This window comes from Zalophus californianus, chromosome 2, assembly GCF_009762305.2.
Source record: "Zalophus californianus isolate mZalCal1 chromosome 2, mZalCal1.pri.v2, whole genome shotgun sequence".
Taxonomy (NCBI): domain Eukaryota; kingdom Metazoa; phylum Chordata; class Mammalia; order Carnivora; family Otariidae; genus Zalophus; species Zalophus californianus.
Window position 1 is genome coordinate 44,449,630 of NC_045596.1, and position 21,773 is coordinate 44,471,402.

The 21,773-nt window shown below is 37.3% G+C and overlaps 1 protein-coding gene across 10 annotated transcripts in view; it reads left to right on the forward strand.

The window, feature by feature from the left end:
* The window catches only part of CRACD (capping protein inhibiting regulator of actin dynamics), a 258,544-nt gene that overhangs the window by 149,855 nt on the left and 86,916 nt on the right, over window positions 1-21,773 (forward strand). The window lies entirely within an intron of this gene.

The following is a 21,773-nucleotide window of genomic DNA, read 5'->3' on the forward strand; positions in this document are numbered from 1 at the left end:
TGTGTGGGGGGGACACTCTCTGTACCCTGGTTTGGCAAAAAGTGGCAGTGTGGTATTTAGAGAGAAGCATCATTTAAAATTGGCCTTGGCATAAATATGTAAATTATTCTGAAGTAGAAGAACTCTTGTATTTGTTTTCTGTGGTGAGCTATAAGCTGTATACCTTCTGTCAACATTAAGAGGTAGTCCCTCCATTCACCTGAAGTTGATCCTGCCAGTGTTGGCTGGGTGTTTGTAGAACCCCATTGGTCACCAGCTGTTGTACTAGTTTGTTAGGGCTGCCACAGGAGAGTACCGTGTACTGGGTGGCTTACATGACAGAGGGTGAAAACAAAAACCAGAAACTAATTTTCTCACAGTTCTGGAGACTAGAAGTCCAAATCAGGGTGTTGGCAGGGTTGAATCCTAAGGGCTGTGAGAGAGAATCTGCTTCATTCTTCTCTCCTAGGTTCTGGTAGCCTGAGGTGTTCTCTGGCTAGATAGATGTGCTCCCTGTGTCTTCCAGTTGTCCTCCCTCTCTACACGTCTCTGTCCAAATTTCCCCTTTCTATAAGGACATGGATTAGGGCCCACCTCATGACTTCATTTTAACTTGATTACTTCTGTAAAGACCCTCTCTGAACAAGGTCACATTCTGAGGTACTGGGAGTTAGGACTCCAAGGTATTCTGGGAGGGACAAAGTTCAATTCATAACAGATGTCTGCTTGAATATGCAGGGATTTTCTTCTTATGATGACTACAAATAATTTGTTCCCTAAAAGGCTTTTGGGTGATTGCAGGAAGATTCTCACCGAAATTATTTATTTTATAATGATACTGTTCCTTTCATTTATTTTGGGCTATAAACACAGAGCAATTAAATCTACCATCTTTCTGGATGTTTGGCCAAGTAGTTGCAGTGGAGCCTGGTCTGCCTTTTGACCTTCACTGCCCTGAATACAACTTACTCATATTATGAAAGAGGTACAATACCAGGTCACTTCAGAACTATCTAACTGGTAGATGGATTGAAGATGAATTCATCTAATTGAAGATGAATAACATGAGTCTCTCCCCCAACTCCAGTTCTCTGTCCTCCTTCCCCCACCACTTCGACTCCCTGTTGCAAGAGGGAATTTGAGTATAATTCAAGAAGATGCTCCTGGTATCAGAAAATACCTTCATTTGAGGATTCTGGTGAGCTAGACCACAGTTTGTTATGAAACAGAAATTCGAAACCAGTATCTAAGATTAAGGAAAAAAATGAAAGGAATGGAGATAGTTTGATGTGATAGAAATAGCGGTGAACTGGATATTAGGAAAACAAACTGATCAAGGTTCTGCAATTAACTAGCGTGATCTTGGGCAAATACATTCACCTGTCGATCTCTCAGATGCCATCCAGCTTTAAGTCCTGTGATTCCAGGGTTGCCACAGCGTAAGAAGGAGGTGGTCAGAGAGTAATGGTTTAGGTCAGAGCTCTAATGTTGTGTTCAGTGAAATCATGAATGGTGTTGGGTCAGAGATTTGGCATAATCTGTGGAAACTTAAGTGACCGTTTGGTGGCACTGAAACTTGCAGTGTGATAACACTGCAGGGAAGTAAAATGAAGAGCAGGGAAGCAAAATTAGGGCAGTTCGGTTGTAAGAAACATGAGGAAGGAGACAAAAAGATTACATTTGAGTAAAAGAAAAAAAAAAGGAGTAAAAGCGCCCAGAACCCTACCTATCCCTACCTATAGGTGGGGCAGGCGCTTGTCTGGAGGGCCTCCTCCACTCCAGCACTTTGATCCGCAGCCACCTTGGGAGTTTTCCTGCAGCTGCACACTTGCTCATCAGCTCAAATATCCTGTATGTGCAAGAAAAAAAAGTAGTGAGATTGATGGCTTCCTTTGCTTTCTAGGAGATTAGCACAGGGATCTAATTAGGGGTATGTGTGATTTCTGGTCTTTGCTCTTATGACCAACTCTTGGCTCTCCCTTAACAAGCCTCTTCAGTTTCACTCTCCTCCCTAAGAAACTAGACAGTGGGGTTTTAGTTGGTATATGCCTAGGGGAAAGTTGTTCCCTTTTGAAGGAGTCAGATAGCCTGCTGGAGCATGTTGGAAGAAGGGCCCAAGCCTCGCTGCAGCTCTTGATGTGCTCTGTGAGTAATACAGGATGTTGATTTCAAGGACCATCTGGAATGAAGACAAGCCAATAAATTCATTTCAGTGAACTAGTAATTTTTTTTTTTTTTTTTTTTTTACAAGCCGGGCTTTTGATTCTTTTTTTTTTTTTGGAATCCCATTCTTTGAATTTAGGTTCTTTGGAGAAGGAGTTGGGTTGGCTGTAAGGCATGATAATTCATTTATCAAATACTGACTAGAACAAATAATAGTTATGGCATGCTGTGACATGCACTATATTATGTGTTTGACAAAGGACTCTGTGAGCCTGATGGAAGGGGGAAATTAGTTCTATGAGGGGAGCATGGTCCCTGCAAGTTCTGCTTGGGGGAAGTGAGGGCAGGCCTCCTAAAGATGAAGCATTTTAGCTGGGTCTTAGCTGGAGAAGAGAAGACACAAGCTCGAAGCAGGGAGATTACCATGGACAGAGAAGAAAGTGCTTGATATATTCAGAATCCAGCCAGTAATCCAGTGTGTTTGGGGTTTAGGATTTGTAGTGAGAAGTTACAAGGCAAACCCCTGGAAAAGGGGTAAGTTAAAGCTAGACTATGAAAGATGTTGAATGTTGTGCCATGCTAGGGAGTTGAAATTGATCCTGTAGGTAAGAGAGAGACACTGAAAGTTTTTTGTTTGAGGTATAATTGACATCTAACATTGTATTAGTTTCAGGTGTAATTGTATCTAACAACGTAATGATTCCATATTTGTATATATTGGGATATGATTACTACAATAAGTCTGGTTAACATTTGTCACCATATATAGTTACATATTATTTTCTTGTGATAAAAACTTTTAAGATCTCTCTTAGCAACTTTCAAATATGCAGCACAGTATTATTAACTATAGTCACTATGCTGTACGTTATGTGCCCATAGCTTATTCATTTTATAACTGGAAGTTACCTTTTAATCTCCTTCACCCATGTCTTCCTCCCCACCCCCTCACCTCTGACAACCACCCGTCTGTTCTCTGTTAAGAGCTCAGTTTTTTGGATTTTTATTTCACTTAGCAAAATGCCCTCAAGGTCCATCCATTTTGCTCCAGATGGCAAGTTTTCATTCTTTTTCATGGCTGATTAGTATTCCATTTTATACATATATACTATGTTTTCTTTATCCGTTTATCAGTCAATGGACATCTAGGTTGTTTTCATGTCTTGGCCATTAGAATAATGCTGCAGTGAACATCGAGGTGCAGATATCTTTTTGAGTTAGTGTTTTCACTTTCTTCAGATAAATACCCAGAATTGAAATTGCTGGAACATGTGGTGGTTCTAATTTTTTTTTTTCCTGGTAGTTCTATTTTTAATTTTTTAAGAAACCTCCAAAAGTTTTTAAACATGATTAGATCTGCATTTTAGGAAGATCATTGCAACATTTACGAAGAAACTACCACAGCGCCATGGAGTATGGATTGGAACGTGCAAGACTGCAGTTAGGAAATTGAATTTGGAAACTATTGTAATACTCCAGTAAAAAAAGCAAGACACATTACCTTAATCCAGGTGCTCATTATCTCTTCCTGCTGTTAACCTCTTCAGGAACTTCCACTCAGGAGTTTTTATCATGGTCACTTCAAGGTTAAGAGCTGCTGTCCTTTTTTTAAAAGTTCATTGGTACTTTAATTTTGCTTTTTTTCTTTAATTTTTAAATAGATGATGAATTTCCAAAGGTCAAAATTTCAAGTTTAGAAGGTATAAAGTGAACTCTTCTTCCCATCCCATCCTTAATGCCAATTTCTTCCTCCTCAAGATACCACTGTTTTTAGTTTTATGTGAATCTCTTTAGAGATTTTTAATGTATGTATAAGAAAATACTAATCTATATTCTTTCCACTATTAAATATGTATGCAGACATACTGTTCTTGCATTATTCACTAGAGTATTGCACCCTGAGTGTAGAGTCTCCCATAATACGGATTTTACTGATGGCATCCCTGAAGTGTAGTTTCTTTGTTCTTATGTTTCTGTAAATTGGTAATTGGACCAAGGCACAATCAGGTTTAAGTTAGATTATTATTACTTTTTTTTTTTTTTTTTAAGACTACTTCATAGATGTCCTTCCACCAGGGGGCAGAAAATGTCAGGTTCTCATTTTTTGTGTGTGTGGCTGCTGGTTCTTCTATGGTTACATTTTCAGCATTTTAATCTTTGCTCAGCTTGGAGTTTATCTTGGTGTATGGTATGAATATTGGTTCCAAATTTATCTTTTCCCAGTTGGCTGTCCAGCTATGCAAAAACATATTGAATAATCTTTCCCCACTGATTTGAGATGCATTTTTATCATATATTAAATTCCAAAATGTATTTGGATCTTTTTTCTGGGCTTTTCTATTCTCATATGGATCTATCTGTGTATTTGTGCAATGGTTTCATACTGCTTTAATTATTGAGAGTCTAGAAAACATCTTAATGTCTGGTAGGACTAGTTTTGCCTTACTGTCCTTTTTCAGAGCTTTCCCCACTACTCTTTTCTACTGAAACTGCATTTGACTTCTAGATGAAGTTCAAGAGAATGATGTCTTCATGATGTCACATTTTCCTATCCAAGACCATAGTGTGCTTTTCCACTGGTCACTTGCCTGTCCTGTAGAAGTGTCTTGAAGTTTTCTTCCTATATTCCTTCATATTCCTAGTAAGCTTATTCCTTGGGCTTTTGTTGTCTTGGCTGTTATAATTGTGGCCTTTTCATCCATTATATCTTTTGTTTATTATTTATGAAAACCATTGATTCATACTCCATCAGACTTACTGAATTCTGTCTTAGTAGTTTTTTAGGTGACTTCCTTGGGTTTTTCATCATATCATCTGTAAATAGTGATGGTTTAACCTACTCTATTCCAGTCTTTTATTCATCATTCCTTTCTATTGTGTTGACTAAACCTTCCACTTACTTAATCCTGGTTCAACCCTGTTTTTTTTCCTCAGTTGTTAGTACTGTTTTACCACATATTTGCTTTTGGCTTAAACCTAGCTTTTCCATCATTACCTGACAGCAGGTGACATACATGCTTCCTTTGCCCTGGAGCTGGGAGCTAGGTGTCATCAGTTGGTATCAGATCTCAAAAGGGTTAGGTGTCAGAGGGTGCAAACCTTAGGCCATGTCCCTCAGTCTTCACCTTAGGCTCTTCACATTCTTATTCCTGTAAGATAAATAGCTCTTCATTTGTGATCTTCTCTCAATGTTGTAATTTTTTGAATAAAGACATCTTGATTGGGTATTAATCTTCCTTGTCTTTTTCTTCTTGATCTTCTTTTCTCTTGCTACCATTTCTTTCTGCCTTCCTCAACTCTTTCCTTTCTTCCCTTTTATTTCTCTCTTCTCTCTCTTCCATCCTTCTCTTACCTCAGGTACCCTTTATATTTTGTATTATATTTGATTTTTGAGTCTTGAGGTGGTTAAAGTCTCCTTATAAAGGAAAAATCTTACAGTTAGATTTACTCCTGATCAGATAGAAATATTTAGGACTTTCCTTTAGTCCATCATTGTTAAATGGAGACAGGAAGTTTAGGTCACTGCAATGGGAGAAACATGTTGAAATATACCTAACGTCCCCTTGGACCTTTAAGGTATAATTTGAAGGCAGGACATTAGTTACTGTAAAACGATTCTTTGAGATATTATTTTTTAATACAAAGAAGTCTCCATTTTTAGGTAGAATTTATTCTTGGAAACCTCATCTTGGGGGGCTTTGTTGTAAGGCCAAATTGTGACTATGGAAAGCAAGAGTTCTGACTGCTCTGACTGTGAAGAACTTTTTTCTTATTCATTTAGGTATTGTTCATTGTCATCAGAAAAATGAATGTGTGAGTGGAGCCCTGAAAACAAAATAGATAGTATTGAATGAGCAAAATGGATACATGTGAAGCTGTAAGTGGGGCTTTCTTATCCACACACAATCTTATAGGAGAACATTGGGCTTTCTACCAAAGTTGGAATCTTATGTTTCATAAGAGCAGAAACCATGTCTTAATCATCTTTGAATTTAAGACTATAAATTGACCCAGAGGAAGCATATTGTAAATATTTAATTATTTGGGGTGCCTGGGTGGCTCGTTGGTTAAGCGTCTGACTCTTGGTTTCAGCTCAGGTCAGAATCTCATGGGTTGTGGGGATCGAGCCCTGCATCAGGCTCCTCCTCCCTCAGGGGGAGTCTGCTTGAAAGATTCTCTCTCTTTGTCCCTCTCCCCACTCGTGTGAGCACGCTCATGCTTCCTTGCATGCTCTCTCTCAAAATAAATAAATAAATCTTATAAATATATATATTTGATGATTTGGTGAATTAAACTAGACCAAACTGCTGTGGTTTCAATGTTTGTGTTCCCCAGAATTTGTATGTTGAAATCCTAATGCCCAAGGTGATGGTGTTTGGAGGTGGGGCCTTTGGGAGGTGACAAGGTCACGAGAGCAGAGCTTTCCTGAATGGGATTAGTGCTTTTATAGAAGAGACTCCAGAGAGCTCCCTGGCCCCCTCTACCATGTGAGGACAGAACGGGAAGTCTGTAGTCCAGAAGAGGGCCCTCACTGGACCTTGCTGGCACCTGATCTCTGATTTCCAGCCTCCAGAACTGTGAGAAGTAAATTTCTGTTGTTTATAAGCCACCCAGTCTGTGGCATTTTGTTATGGCAGCCTAAGTGGACTAAGACCATCCCATTTGATGGGTACTTTTTTTTTTTTTAATCTAGGAATTTCAGCATGAGATTGTTAGTTGGTTTAGATCACCTTCCACTCCTAGCATTCCCCTGCAGGATGGCTCCTGAGAATGAGGGAAGGAGAAGAGCAGATACAAGAACTACAAAATCTGTTTTCTTAGCTCTTTTGTGTTAGCTCAGTTAACCTCCATTCTGTAGTGGCCCCAGAGGGCTATAATGTAACAAATTTCATTACGATAATTCTGAGTCAGCAAAATAGGGTTAAAGTGTGTTTTATACACTCTGTTGTTATGACAAAATTTATGAGATGCATTCAAGAAAGGATTCCACTAAAAGCGATAAATATAATGTGAAGGATATACTTTTGCTAACTCAAAAAATCTACTCCTTCCTTATGCGCAGATAAACAAGTTATTTTTACTGACTGTTGTATACTGACAGTTCATTCTTTTTCTGCCCCATGAGCATTAGGAAATAATCATAGCTAGACACAGTGCACAGGTGCTAGAAAATTTCAGTCCCAGGAGACAAGAGGAGGTAGAATAATCTCCGCTTCACAGATAGATACACTAAGACAGAATGGTCAGATGATGGGGTTATAGACCAAAGCAAAGGACTGTCAGTAACAGAAATTTTCTGGCCTTTCCAAATCTATACACAGCTTCTGAGTCTCCTTTACCAAAGATTGCTTTGTGATCTCTATAAAATGCAGAACCAAATTTTACAGCAGAGGTAGGCAAACTTCTTTAAAAGGTAAAATAGTACCTATTTTAGGCTTTGCAACAACTACTTGATTCCATCCTTGTAGTACAAAAGTAACCATAGGCAGGGATTTAAAAAAGGGTGTGGTTGTGTACCAGTAAAACTTTATTTACAAAAACAAGTGTGGGCTAGGCATTGTCTTAGAGAATTACCTGGATTTTTTAAAATGAGTGCTGCTTCCCATGATCAGCAACAAATGTGTTGCTGTATATATCATACATACCAGCTGTCCTACAGAAGGTAACTATTTTTTGGGACACAGCTTACACACTTCTTTTCTCTGTTCCTTTCTCCCTTTCCTTCTCTCTGTCTCTTAAGAGCTACTTAATGGCCACCTAGTGTCCACTGTTGAAGCTAGTCTTCTCTCTCTCTCTTTTTTTAAAGATTTTATTTATGTATTTGAGAGGGAGAGAGAAAAAGAGCACGAGTGCACAAGCAGGGGGAGTGGCAGAGGGAAAGGGAGAAGCAGACTTCCCGCTGAGCAGGGAGCCCAGTGTGGGGCTTGATCCCAGGACCCTGGGGTCATGACCTGAGCCGAAGGCAGATGCTTAGCCACTGAGCCACCCAGGTGCCCTGCTAGTCTTTCTTAAACAGGACATGTATAAGGAACATCAAATCAAATTGCTGCTTGTTCTGCTTTCATTGTGTACCTAGTTTCAGGAGGCTCCCTACCTTGGAGCCCTCCTGATACCCCAGCTCCTTCAAGACTGAAATTCTGCCTTATCTTCCTCACCCCAGTCATTTTGATGACCATGTCCTCATATAATACTAGGGACTGTATTGAAACAAAACAAAAAGCATCTACTTTTGTTACTGAGTTTCTCCTCTGTGCTAGACACTAGTACATGTTCATGAAAAAAGTATATTTTACCACTGAAGGATTTGGTCTTTAACAGAAACAAAACTTCAACACATTAAACAAATATAAAATAACTGATGTGGTGTAACAAATAATTTGACAATTATGGTTTACTACAAATTATATTGAATATAATGAAATGTCAAAATGTGTGGTTCAGACATGAACTGCTTTTTTTTCTTTAAATTTTTTATTGTTATGTTAATCACCATACATTACATCATTAGTTTTTGATGTAGTGTTCCATGAGTCATTGTTTGTGCATAACACCCAGTGCTCCACGCAGAACGTGCCCTCTTTAATACCCATCACCAGGCTAACCCATCCCCCCACCCCCCTCCCCTCTAGAACCCTCAGTTTGTTTTTCATAGTCCATCGTCTCTCATGGTTCGTCTCCCCCTCCGATTTAGTCCCCTTCATTCTTCCCTTCCTGCTATCTTCTTCTTTTTTTTTCTCAACATATATTGCATTATTTGTTTCAGAGGTACAGATCTGTGATTCAACAGTCTTGCACAATTCACAGCGCTCACCATAGCACATACCCTCCTCAATGTCTATCACCCAGCCACCCCATCCCTCCCACCCCCCACCACTCCAGCAACCCTCAGTTTGTTTCCTGAGATTAAGAATTCCTCATATCAGTGAAGTCATATGATACATGTCTTTCTCTGATTGACTTATTTCGCTCAGCATAACACCCTCCAGTTCCATCCACATCATTGCAAATGGCAAGATCTCATTCCTTTTGATGGCTGCATAATATTCCATTGTGTATATACACCACATCTTCTTTATCCATTCATCTGTCAATGGACATCTTGGCTCTTTCCACAGTTTGACTATTGTGGACATGAACTGCTTTTGATGGAAGATTATATCTGTCAGACACTTGTGCCAAGCCTCGAAGGCTGTATAGAATTTGGTGAAATGAAAAGAAAGGAGGACATTCCAGGTGAGGGTATTGTTTTGAGCAAGCAGCTAGTGTGTATTGGACAGAAGTGTGAGAGAAGGTTAAACAGGAGAGGGCACCAAATAGGGAGGAACTGGAAAGCCACACGAAGGCTGTGGTGGAGTTCATCAGAAGGACGTTAGCAAACATCTGATGGTGTTATATTTGTTTTAGTAGAAAGTAAGTTGTAATAGAAGAACGATGGACTAAAAACTTGAAGTTCAAAGTTCTTGTTTGCACCTGGCCGCTTATAAACTATGAGACCTTGGACTCATCACTCACGGTCTTAGAGCATTAGTTTCTTTCTTTCTTTTTTTTTTTTTTTAATTTTATTTGTTAGAGAGAGAGAGAAAGTGCACAAGCAGGGGGAACGGCAGGCAGAGGGAGAAGCAGGCTCCCCACTGAACAGGGAGCCTGATGTGGGAATCGATCCCAGGACTCTGGGATCATGACCTGAGCCGAAGGCAGATGCTTAACTGACTGAGCTACTCAGGTGTCCCTTCTTTTTTTTTAATTTAAATTTTAGTGAACATACAGTACAATGTTGGTTTCTGGAGTAGAATTCAGTGATTCATCACTGACATACAGCACCCAGTGCTCATCACAAGTGCCCTCTTTTCTTTTAATTTATTTTTTTAAAAGATTATTTATTTAAGAGAGAGCACGCGTGTGTGCGTGCACAAGAGAGAGTGCACACGAGTAGGGTGAGAGTGAGAGAGAATTTCAAGCAGACTCCACAATGAGCGCAGAGCCCGATGCAGGGCTTGATCTCATGACCCTGAGATCATGACCTGAGCCGAAATCAAGTGTCGGACACTCCACCGACTGAGCCACGCAGGCGCCCGCAAGTGCTGCCTTTAATACCCATCACCCATCTAACCTATCCTCCACTCACCTCCCTCCACCAACCCTCAGTTTGTTCTCTATTGTTAAGAGTGTCTAATGGTTTGGGGGCGCCTGGGTGACTCAGCTGGTTAAGTGGCTGAGTCTAGATCTCAGCTCAGGTCTTGATCTCAGGGTCCAGAATTGAAGCCCCATGTTGGGCTCCATGCTGGGCATGGAGCCTACCTAAAAAAAAAAAAAAAAGTCTTTTATGGTTTGTTCCCTCTCTCCTTTTTTTCTTTTCCCTTGCCCATATGTTCATCTGTTCTGTTTCTTACATTCCACGTATGAGTGAGATCCTATGGTATTTATTTGTTTTTCTCTGGCTGACTTATTTCACTTACATAATACACTGTAGCTCCATCCATGTCGTTGCAAATGGCAAGATTTTATTCTTTTTGATGGCTGGGTAATATTCCATTCCACATCATCTTTATCCATTCATCAGTTGATGGACATTTGGGCTCTCTCCATTGTTTAGCTGTTGTTGATAATGCGGAGCATAAGTTTATTTGTCCAATGGCAAGTACACATCACAGAGATGTCATGAGTGTAAAATGAGAAAACAGATGTGAAGAATGTTTTGAAAGTCATTAAGTTTTCAGCAAATGTCAGAAATTACGATGACATGGCAGTGGTGATGCAAGAAGAGTATGCTTGCAGGTGTGAGCAAAATGAATTATCATGGGAGACACTGCACAAAGGACAAGCCTGTTCAGTAGCATGTGAATCGACAGAGGAGGGCCTGTGCTGTGTGTGGATTATCAATGGAGAAATAACTCCCAACACAATCAAAAACCCACAGCAGAACTTCATTGATCCTTTCTTGCTGATACAAATGCCACCTCATGATCCTCATTATAAGCATCAATTCTAGAAGTATTGCACACTACCTTATGAATAAAGGGAAGCCTGCCTTTGTATAAACCCAGCTTGGGGTAAGACACCTACCAGAATTTGGGGGCTCATTTTCATCCCTCTTGCTTCCATTGATGCCTCTGCTCTGTGATTTCATTCTGGATTTTTTATTCTGTTGCTCTAGTATTCAGTTCCTTTATAATGATGGAAAAACAACTATAGGGTAATACTCTGAGCAGTTACTGTCAGCACTAAAAATATCTTTTGGAAAAAAGAAAAACATGCCCTTGTGTTTGCCCCTGCACTGGGGGTTTACTGCTTATTATTTCTTCATATCTCTTATCTTCCCTTTAAAGCCTGAAAATAGTTTGCTTCCCTTCCCATCTGTTCACCACATTAATTGCTCTGGGCAGGAAGAAGTTTCTTCCGTACAGGTCTTTTTCCTGCTTTTGGTTTTAAGTCCATTACATACCCAGCTGCTTTATTGTTTAAGTTCTTAATCTACCCCTTACTGGTACTAGGAAATGACCTTGGTGTCACTGAGGAGGTTAGGTATGGAGACTGAGATGACCCTTAGCTCCTTTTATACAAAGCATGCAAAGCTTTTTCTGGATATAATTAACCTTGGGTGGTAATCTGGCCTTTTCCAATTGAATAGCAGGTATATATCAATTGTTTGATTAAAAAAAAATGTTCTGGGCACTGATGTCTGTCTGTGCTGGCCTGGGTGGGAGAAGGCATTGTTCCTGTGATTGGAGAGCATCAGGTCCTGTTGAAAAGCAGTAATGTGTTGGAAAACATTAGACTCCAAGTCAGAAAATCTGGTTCTGTAGCTAACTTGCTTTATGGCCTTGCTTCAGCTTCTTTTTCCAGAAAATGAATGGATTGAATTGGGTCAGTGGTTTTCAAACAGTATCTCTTAAAGATTCTTGACATTTCGGACCTGTTTACCTTTTTTTTTTTTTTTTTCCGATCTGTTTACCTTACAGGGCTAAGCTGGCAGGGCTCTGACTCCCAAAGCTTCTGCAAAATGCTCCCAGTCTCTCGCTTGTATATATTAGGTTTCCATATATAATTTCAGATAAAGGTTTCCAGAGCTAAAAATATTTGAAAACAAGACCAGATGAGTCCTATCATTTTTTCCAATTCTGACTTTCTGTGAGTCTAAGACTTTGCCACAAAATATAAGGAGGGCATGTGACGTGATGAGCCCTGACTGTTATATGCAACTGATGAATCATTGACCACTACATCTGAAACTAATGATGTAGTATATGTGGGCTAATTGAATTTAAATTGAAAAAAAGAACATATACAAACATGGGCTAGGGGCACCTGGGTGGCTCAGTGGTTAAGCGTCTGCCTTCAGCTCAGGTCATGATCCCAGGTCCAGGGATCGAGCCCCGCCTCGGGCTCCCTGCTCAGCGGGAAGCCTACTTCTCCCTCTCCCACTCCCCCTGCTTGTGTTCCCTCTCTCGCTGTCTCTCTCTGTGAAATAAATAAATAAAATCTTTAAAAACAAAACAAATCATGGGCTAGGTGTGTGACATAGAATTCTATATTAGTCGTTCAACAAATCTTCACAAAATTCCTTGTAGATTGGAGAAAGTCATAGCTTCTGAACATCATAACTATCTTCACTTTGGTACTCTGTGGATTTGGATCAAAATATATATGAGATTTAATATGCTCAAAATCCTAGAAAATATAGAAAAGTTGAGAAGAAGTTGTTAACACATCTCTACTTAAAGGCAGTCACTCTTACATTTCTGATTTATTTTCCTTCCAGGTTATTTTCCTGTGTGCTTTGATAGTTTATAGTTCTGGGGGTTTCTGGCTGGCCCAGTCAGTAGGACATGTGACTCTTGATCTCAGGGTCATGAATTCGAGCCCCACGTCGGGCATAGAGTTTACTTAAAAAAAAATTAAAAAGATTTAAAAAAAAAAACAACAAAAAACCCCATATAGTTTTGAATATATATAGTTTTATACCCTGGCTTTTTATTTAATCTTAGAGTGTGGATGTTTTCTCAAGTGCTATTTCTGCTTTTCTTGTATGATATTAAAACTCCCATTGCCTCTCTTCTGAAGCTGAATGTATGCACACCCTAGGATCCAGCAGCTCCACTCCTACCTGAGTATCTAACAGAAATGCATGCATATATTCACTGAAACGCATGTTCTGAAATGTTATAGGAGTAATACCAATAGTGGCCTCAAACCAGAAACCACCAAGATGGCTATATGTTGAAATAAATATGTGGATTCACACAAACAATGCAAAACAGCAGTAATAATTAACAATCCACAACTAGACACAAAGCCAGACACAAAACAGTGGCATGCTCCATGATTCCATTAAAAAGTATAGGAAAACTGGGGCACCTGGATGGCTCAGTCGCTTAAGCGTCCAAATCTTGATCTCAACTCAGGTCTTGATCTCAAGGTTGTGAGTTCAAGCCCTGCATTGGGCTCGACGCTGGGTGGGGAGCCTACTTTAAAAAAAAAGTATAGGAAAAACCAATCTGTGCTGTTATAAATCAGGATAAGGGAGTATAAGAAAGACTTCTAGATGGTACTTTTGATTTCTTGATCTGGGTGCTGGTTATAGGGTTGTGTCAGTTTGTAAAAACTCATCAAGCTGTACATTTAAGATATGTTCACTTTCTGTATGTATATTTTACTTTAAAATTTTTGAAAGAACTCCTATAGGGGTGCCTGGCTGGCTTAGTCAGCTAAGCATTTGACCCTTGGTTTTGGCTCAGGTCATGACTCGGGGTCTTGGGATTGAGCCCCGCATCCAGCTCTGCACTCACTGCAGAGTCTGCTCCAGATTCTCTCTCTCTCTCTCAAATAAATAAATGACATATTAAAAAAAAGAAAGAACTCCTATAGTTTTCTAAATTTTATGTGATTCAAAGTAATAGTAAAGTGCTGTTGAGTACTTTAAGGATTTGATCATATTTTACTCATAAAAGTAGAATTGAATCTCTTATGGATTCACTTACTAAGCTACCCCTTGAATATACTCCAGTGTCACTCTGTACTTCCCCATTACAGCACTTACCACCCTCTATTATAACTTTCTACTTCTCTTTTTCCCACCTTGGACCAAAAGTTTCCTGGGATTGATTGATTGATTGATTTGGAAAAAGAGAGAGAGAGCACACAGTGGGGGGCAGTGGCAGTGGCAGAGGAAGAGAGAGAGAAACCTAAGCAGGCTCCATGTGGGGCTCAATCTCACGACTCTGAGATCATGACCTGAGCTGAAATCAAGAGTTGGATGCTTAACTGACTGAGACACCCAAGCACCCCTTAATTTTATTTTTAATTGAAGTATAGTTGACATAACAATATTAGTTTTAGATGTACAACATAGTGACTTGACAATTACATACATTATTTAGTGCTTACCATAAGTGTAGGTATTGCCTATTACCATACAAAGTTATTGTCACCATACAATATTATTGCCTATATTCCTTATGCTGTACTTTTCATCCTTGCGAATTCTTTATTTTATACTTCTTAATTCCCTTATATTTGTACCTCTTAATCCCCTTCATCTATTTCATCCATTCCACCACCCCATCCCCTCTGGCAACTACCAGTTCGTTCTTTGTATTTATGAGTTTGTTTCTGTTTTGTTTTATTTTTTAGATTCCACATGTAAGTGAAATTGATTTATTTCACTTAGCGTAATGTTCTTTAGGTCCATCCATGTTGTTGCAAATGACAAGATTTCATTATTTTTTATGGCTGAGTAATATTCTATTGTATATGTCACATCTTCTTTATTCATTCATCTGTTGATGGACACTCATCTGTTGATGCTTCTATATCTTGACTACTGTAAATAATGCTACGGCAAACAGAGGGGTGCATATATCTTTCTGAATTACTGTTTTTGTTTTCTTTAGGTAAATAACCAGCCATGAAATTATTAGATTGTATGATATTTTTATTTCTAATTTTCTGAGAAACTTCCATACTGTTTTCCATAGTGGCTGCAACAATTTACATTTCCACCTATAGTGCCCAAGGGTGGTTTTTTCTCTACATTCTTGCCAACATCTGTTATTTCTTATCTTTTTGATACTAGTCATTCTGACTGGTGTGAAGTGATATCTCCTTGTGGTTTTGATTTGCATTTCCCTGATGATTAGTGATGTTGAGCATCTTTCCATGTGTCTCTTGGCCATCTATATATGTCCTCTTTGGAAAATGTCTAGTCAGGTCATCTGCTCATGTTTTAAATTGGATTATTTGAGTTTTTTGGTGTCAAGTTGTGTGAATTCTTTATATATTTTGGATATTAATCCCTTATCAGATATGTCATTTGCAGATACCTTCTCCTATTCAGTGGGTTGCCTTTTCATTTTGTTGATGGTTTCCTTTGCTGCACAAAAGCTTTTTAGTTTGTTGTAGTCCCAACAGTTTTATTTTGTTTTTGTTTCCCTTGCCTAAAGAAACATATACAGACAAATATTGCTAAGACTGATCTCTAGGAAATTATTAGCTATGTTTTCCTTTGGGAATTTTATGGTTTCAGGCTTCACATTTAGTTCTTTCATCAACTATGGGTTTATTTTTGTGAAATGTATAGGAGAGTGGTCCAGTTTCATTCTTTTGCCTGTAGCTTTCCAGTTTTCCCTACATCATTTATTGAAGAGACAGTCTTTTCTCCATTGTATATTTTTGCCTCCATTGCAATAGATTAATTGATCATATAAATGTGGGTTTATTTCTGGGCTCTCTGTTTCACTGCACTGTTGTGTCTATTGTTGTGCCAGTAACTGCTTTCATTACCATAACTTTGCAGTGTATTTTGAAATACTGTGTTTGTGATATCTTCTGCTTTGTTCTTCTTTCTCAAGATTGCTTTGGCTATTTGGGGTCTTTTGTGGTTCCATACAAATTTGTGATTATTTGTTCTAGTTATATAAAAAATATTATTGGATTTTTGATAATGACTACATTGAATCTATAGGCTTGCCTTGGGTAGTATGGACATTTTAACAATATTAATCCTTACAATTCAGAACATGGTATATCATTCCATTTATTTTTGTTGTCTTTAACTTCTTTTATCAGTGTCTTACAGTTTTCAGAATACAGGTTTTTCACATCCTTGGTTAAATTTATTTCTAGGCATTTTATTCTTTTTGATGCAATTGTAAATGAGATTGTTTTCTTAATTTCCCTTTCTGCTGTTTTGTTATTCTTTTATATTTTCTTGCATAGGCATGCAACAGATTTCTGTATATTGATTTTGTGCCATGTTTACTGAATTTACTTATTAGTTTTAATAGCTTTTTGATGGAGTCATTAGGGTTTTCTATATATAGTATCATGTCATTTGCAAATAGTGACAGTTTTACTTCTTACCAATTTGGATGCTTTTTTTTTTTCTCTTGTGTAATTGCTGTTGCTAAGAGTTCTAGTACCTCATTGAATAATAGTGGCAGTAATGGATATCTTTGTCTTGTTCCTGATCTTAGAGGGAAAACTTTTAGCTTTTCACCATGGAGTACTTGTGGATTTTTCATATAAGGCCTTTCTTCTGTTGAGATATAGTCTCTCTAAGCCCACTTTGTTGAGAGTTTTTATTATGAATAGATATTGAAGTTTGTCACATGCTTTTTCTGTATCTATTGAGATAATTATACAATTTTTATCCTTTATTGATATGGTGTATCACATTGATTTATAGATAGTAAGCCATCCTTGCATCTCTGGAATAAATCCCATCTTATTGTCACGAATGATCCTTGTAATGTATTGCTGAATTTGGTTTGCTAATATTTTGAACATAGGCATCTATGTTCATCCAGGGAAATTGGGGTATGATGTTATTTTTTTTATTTTTTTGTAGTCTCTTTGGTTTTGGTGTCAGGGTAAAGTGGGCCTCAAAGAATGAATTTGGAAGCATTCCTTTCTCTACAATTTTTTAGAATAGTTTGAGAAGAATGTGTATTAAGTCTTCTTCAGATGTTTGGTATAATTCACTTATGAAGCCATCTAGTCCTGGACTTTTGTTTGTTGGGAGTTTTTTTTTTTTTTGGAGTCTTTGATTACTGATTCAGTTTCATTGCTAGTAATTGGTTTCTACTATATTTTCTATTTCTTCCTGATACAATTTTGGAAAACTGTATGTTTCTAGGAGTTTATCCATTTCTTCTAAGTTGTTCATTTTGGTGGCATATAATTTTTCATAGCAGTCTCTTTACTTTTTTCTGTTTCTGTGGTGTCAGTTGTAACTTCTCTTTCATTTCTGATTTTATTTGCATCCTCTCTCTTTTTTCTTTCTTTTTTTTTTAATGAGTCTGGAAAGGTTTATCAATTTTGTTGATCTTTTCAGAGAACCAGCTCCTGATTTCATTGATCCATTCTATCGTGTTTTTAGTCTCTATTTCATTTATTTCCTCTCTGATCTGTATAATTCCTTTCCTTTTACTCACTTTGGGTTTTGTCTTTTTCTAGTTCCTTTAGGCGTGAGGTTAGATTGTCTGAGATTTTTGTTTGTTTGTTTCTTGAGGTAGGCCTGTAACACTGTAAACTTCACTCTTAAAACAGCTTTTGCTGCATCCCAAAGATTTTGAACTGCTATGTTTCCATTTTCATTTCTCCCCATGTATTTTTTTATATCCTCTTTGATTTCTTCATTGACCCCTGGTTGTTTAGTAGCATGTTGTTTAGCCTCCATATGTTTGCATTTTTCCAGGTTTGTTTTTTTTTTCTTGTAATTCATTCTAATTTCATAACCTTGTTTGGGAAAGATGCTTGATGTGATTTTAGTCTTCTTAAATTTATTGAGACTTGATTTATGGCATAACTTGTGATCTCAAAGAAAATTCCATGTGTACTTGAAAAGAATCTGTGTTCTGTTTTTGGATGGAATGCTCTATATATGTCTGTTAAATTCATCCTGTCTAATGTGTTCAAAGCCAATTTCCTTATTGATTTTCTGTCTGGATGATCTATCCATTGATATAGTGGAGTGCTAAAGTCCCCTACTGGTATTGTATTACTGTCAATTTCTCCCTTTATGTCTGTTAATATTGCTTCATATATTTAGGTGCTCCCATTTGGGTGCATAGATACATAAAATTGTTATATCTTCTTGTTGGATTGATCTCTTTATCGGTACATAAAGCTGTTCTTTGTCTCTTGCTACAGTCTTTGTTTTAAAGTCTATTTTGTCTGATAAACAAGTATTGCTACCTTAGCTTTTTTTTAAATTTAATTTCCATTTGCGTGTAAAATCTTTTTATTTACATCCCTTCATTTTCAATGTCTGTGTGTCTTTAGGTCTGAATTGAATCTCTTGTAGGCAGTATATAGATGAGTCTTGTTTTTTTATCCATTCAGTCACTCTGTGTCTTTTGATTGGGTCATTTAGTTCATTTACTTTTAAATTATTGACTGATTGCCGTTCGTTAATTATTTTCTGGGGTTTTTTGTAGTTATTCTCTGTTCCTTTCTTCATCTCCTCCCTTGTGCTTTGATGACTTTTAGTGTTATGTTTGAATTCCTTTCTCTTTACATTTTGTGTATCCTATTACAGGTTTTTGGTTTGTAGTTACCATGGAGTTCATATATAACATCCTGCGTATATAGCATCCTATGTATATAGCAGTCTGTATTAAGCTTATGGTCACTTAAGTTCAAACATTCTAAAAGCACCACATTTTTACTTCCGCCTCAGTGTTTTATGTGTATGACATACTATTTTATATTTTTAAATTTTGTGTATCTCTTAACTAATTTTTGTAGATATAATTGATGTTACTACTTCTGTTTCTAACCTTCCGACTAGCTTTATAAATGATTGATCTACTACCTTTACTATATATGTTTGCTTTTACCAGTGAAATTTTTTTCTTTCATAATTTTCATAAATTCATAATTTTCTTACTTCTAGCTATAGCCTTTTCTTTTTTGCTTAAAGAAGCTCTTTTAACATTTTTTGTAAGGCTGGTTTACTGGTAATGAACTCCTTTAACTTTTTTTTTGTCCTGGAAACTCTATTTCTCCTTCAATTCTTTTTTTTTTTTTAAGTAGGCACCCAGTGTGGAGTGCAATGCAGGACTTGAACTCACAACCCTGAGATCAAGAGCTGAGCTGAGATCAAGAGTCAGACACTTAACCAACAGCCCCTCAGACACCCCTCTCCTTCAATTCTTATTGATAACCTTGCTGAGTAGAGTATTTTTGGTTGTAGATTTTTATTTTCCTTTCAGCATTTTGACTACATTGTGCCACTTCCTTCTAGCCTGGAAAGTTTCTTCTGAAAAAATCAGTGATAGCATTATAGGGTTTCTTTCCTATGTACCTACTTGTGTCTCTCTTGCTGCTTTTAAGATTCTTTCTTCATCTTTAATTTTTGACATTTTAATTATTATGTGTCTTGGTGTGGACCTCCTTGGTTCATCTTGTTTGGTGCTCTCTGGGCTTGGACTGAGATGTATGTTTCCTTCCTCAGGTTAGGGAATTTTTCAGTTATTATTTCTTCAAGCAAGTTTTCTGCCTCTTTTTCTCTCTCTTCTTCTGGGATCCTGATAATGTGAATGTTCCTACATTTGATATTGTCCCAGAGATTTATTAATCTATCCTCATTAAATTTTATTTTTCCTTTTTGCTGTTCAGCTTGGGTACTTTCCACTACACTGTCTTCTAGCTTGCTAATTCTTTCTTCTGCATCTTCTGATCTGCTCTTGATTTACTCTAGTGTAGTTTTCATTTCAACTATTAAATTGTTGAGTTCTGATTAGTTCTTTTTTTTTAAGTTTTTATTTCAGTAATCTCTACACCCAATATGGGGCTCAAACTCATGACCCAGGATTAAGGGTCACATACTCTTCTGACTGAGCCAGCTAGTGCCCCTGACTAGTTCTTTTTAATATTTAATATCAATTAACTTAAATTCAACTTAAAATATGTAGGAAAATAAGGGAGAAAAAGGAAAAAAAAGAAAAATATCTTTCATAAATACCTGGGAAAAAAGCATTAGTAAATAATAATATAGTATGCAGGGATTATAAAACGGACAGTGGGATCTTATCGGAGTCCCAGCCAAGTCTCCACATAAGCTACACAAATGACAACAGCAATGTACAAAACCACATCATACATTAAGATGATAAGGTGTCAAATTGTTCAGTACAAATAAAAATTTATCATGGATTAATAATTGTGTGCTATACAAATTTGGGACAAAAAGAGCTAGAAGAAGGAATGAAAATGGCTAATAAGCAAATAAACAATAAAAATCAAACTCATTTTTTTCAAGCTCATTTATATATATATAGATAGATAGATAATTATTAACAAATTGAAACAGGGGTGAACATTTTCATCTACAAATCAGCAGCTGGTTTGTATGCATAAATAATGATATGGTATAAATAAATACAATCTCCCTTAACAGTTGGCATCTTTCTGGAGTAAAATTTGCCAGTGTATAAAAAAGTATTAAAGTCTGGCTGTTCTTTGACCCAGAAGTTTAGTTTTTCATACTTTATATTCAAGCAGCTGTAAAATTGATGTTTCAGTGATTAATTTGCTAAAGAACATTTATTGAACAAATGCCATATCTCATAGAAAAATACTTAAGGATATGCAAAAAAATTAGTAAGTAATGGTATTTATTATACCCAGAGTAGTCAGATTCATAGAAAGTTGACTGGTGATGCCAGGGCTTGCAGGGGAGGTGGGAATGGGAAATTACTCTTTAATGGGTGCAGAATTTCAATTTGAGATGATGAAAAGTTTCTCTTTGTTCAAGTTCTCACTGAGTTCATCCACTCCTCTCTCAAGTCTGGTGAGCATCTTTATGACCCTTGAACTCTTTATCAGATAGATCGCTTATCTCTGGAGATGGATGGCGGTAATGGTCATACAACAGTGTGCATGTGCTTAATGCCACTGGACTACACATTTAGGTATGGTTAAAATGGTAAATTTTTATGTTACATGTATTTTACCATAATGAAAAGTACGTAGTAGATCTGCAGCAAATGTTTTCTGAATGAATAAATGGCTTAAAAATCAAGGGATTTGCTAGGGTGAAGACAAGGTGGAGGCAAAGGTGACTATCAGATTTAAAGTCCTAATGGTGCCATTGACAGAAATTGGGAAATGGCAGGGATGTTGATTGATTTGTTTTCATGGCATAATTGTATATGACATATATAATGTGACTGAGTCATATATATATGAATCATAAACATATATGACTAAAGTAGAAAAGTTTTGGTGGACAGTTAGAACTTAGGTGGAAGATAAAGGCTGAAAATACAGACATAGAAATTATCATTGAGGTAGTATTAAAGTGAAGGGAGCCCTCTGATTTCCTCCCAAGCACTACATAGGGAATTAAGCACATAATGCCCTTTGTTCTGCCCTCTGATCTTACTCACAGGGTAGAGTCCTATTCTGTTTAATGGCACATTTTCAACAATTCATTGACATTTGTATTCTTATGATAAAATTGACTTTTTAAGCTGTCTGCAAACTCTAGATTTTAAAATAATTAAAATGCCTCACCCTACTTTCACTTGACAGAGAAAAATGCAAGATCATGTGCTTGAAAAAATACAGTGGGAATAGAGGAAGAAAATGTAAAAGCCCTTTTAATTCATAGCTGACCAGATGCCATA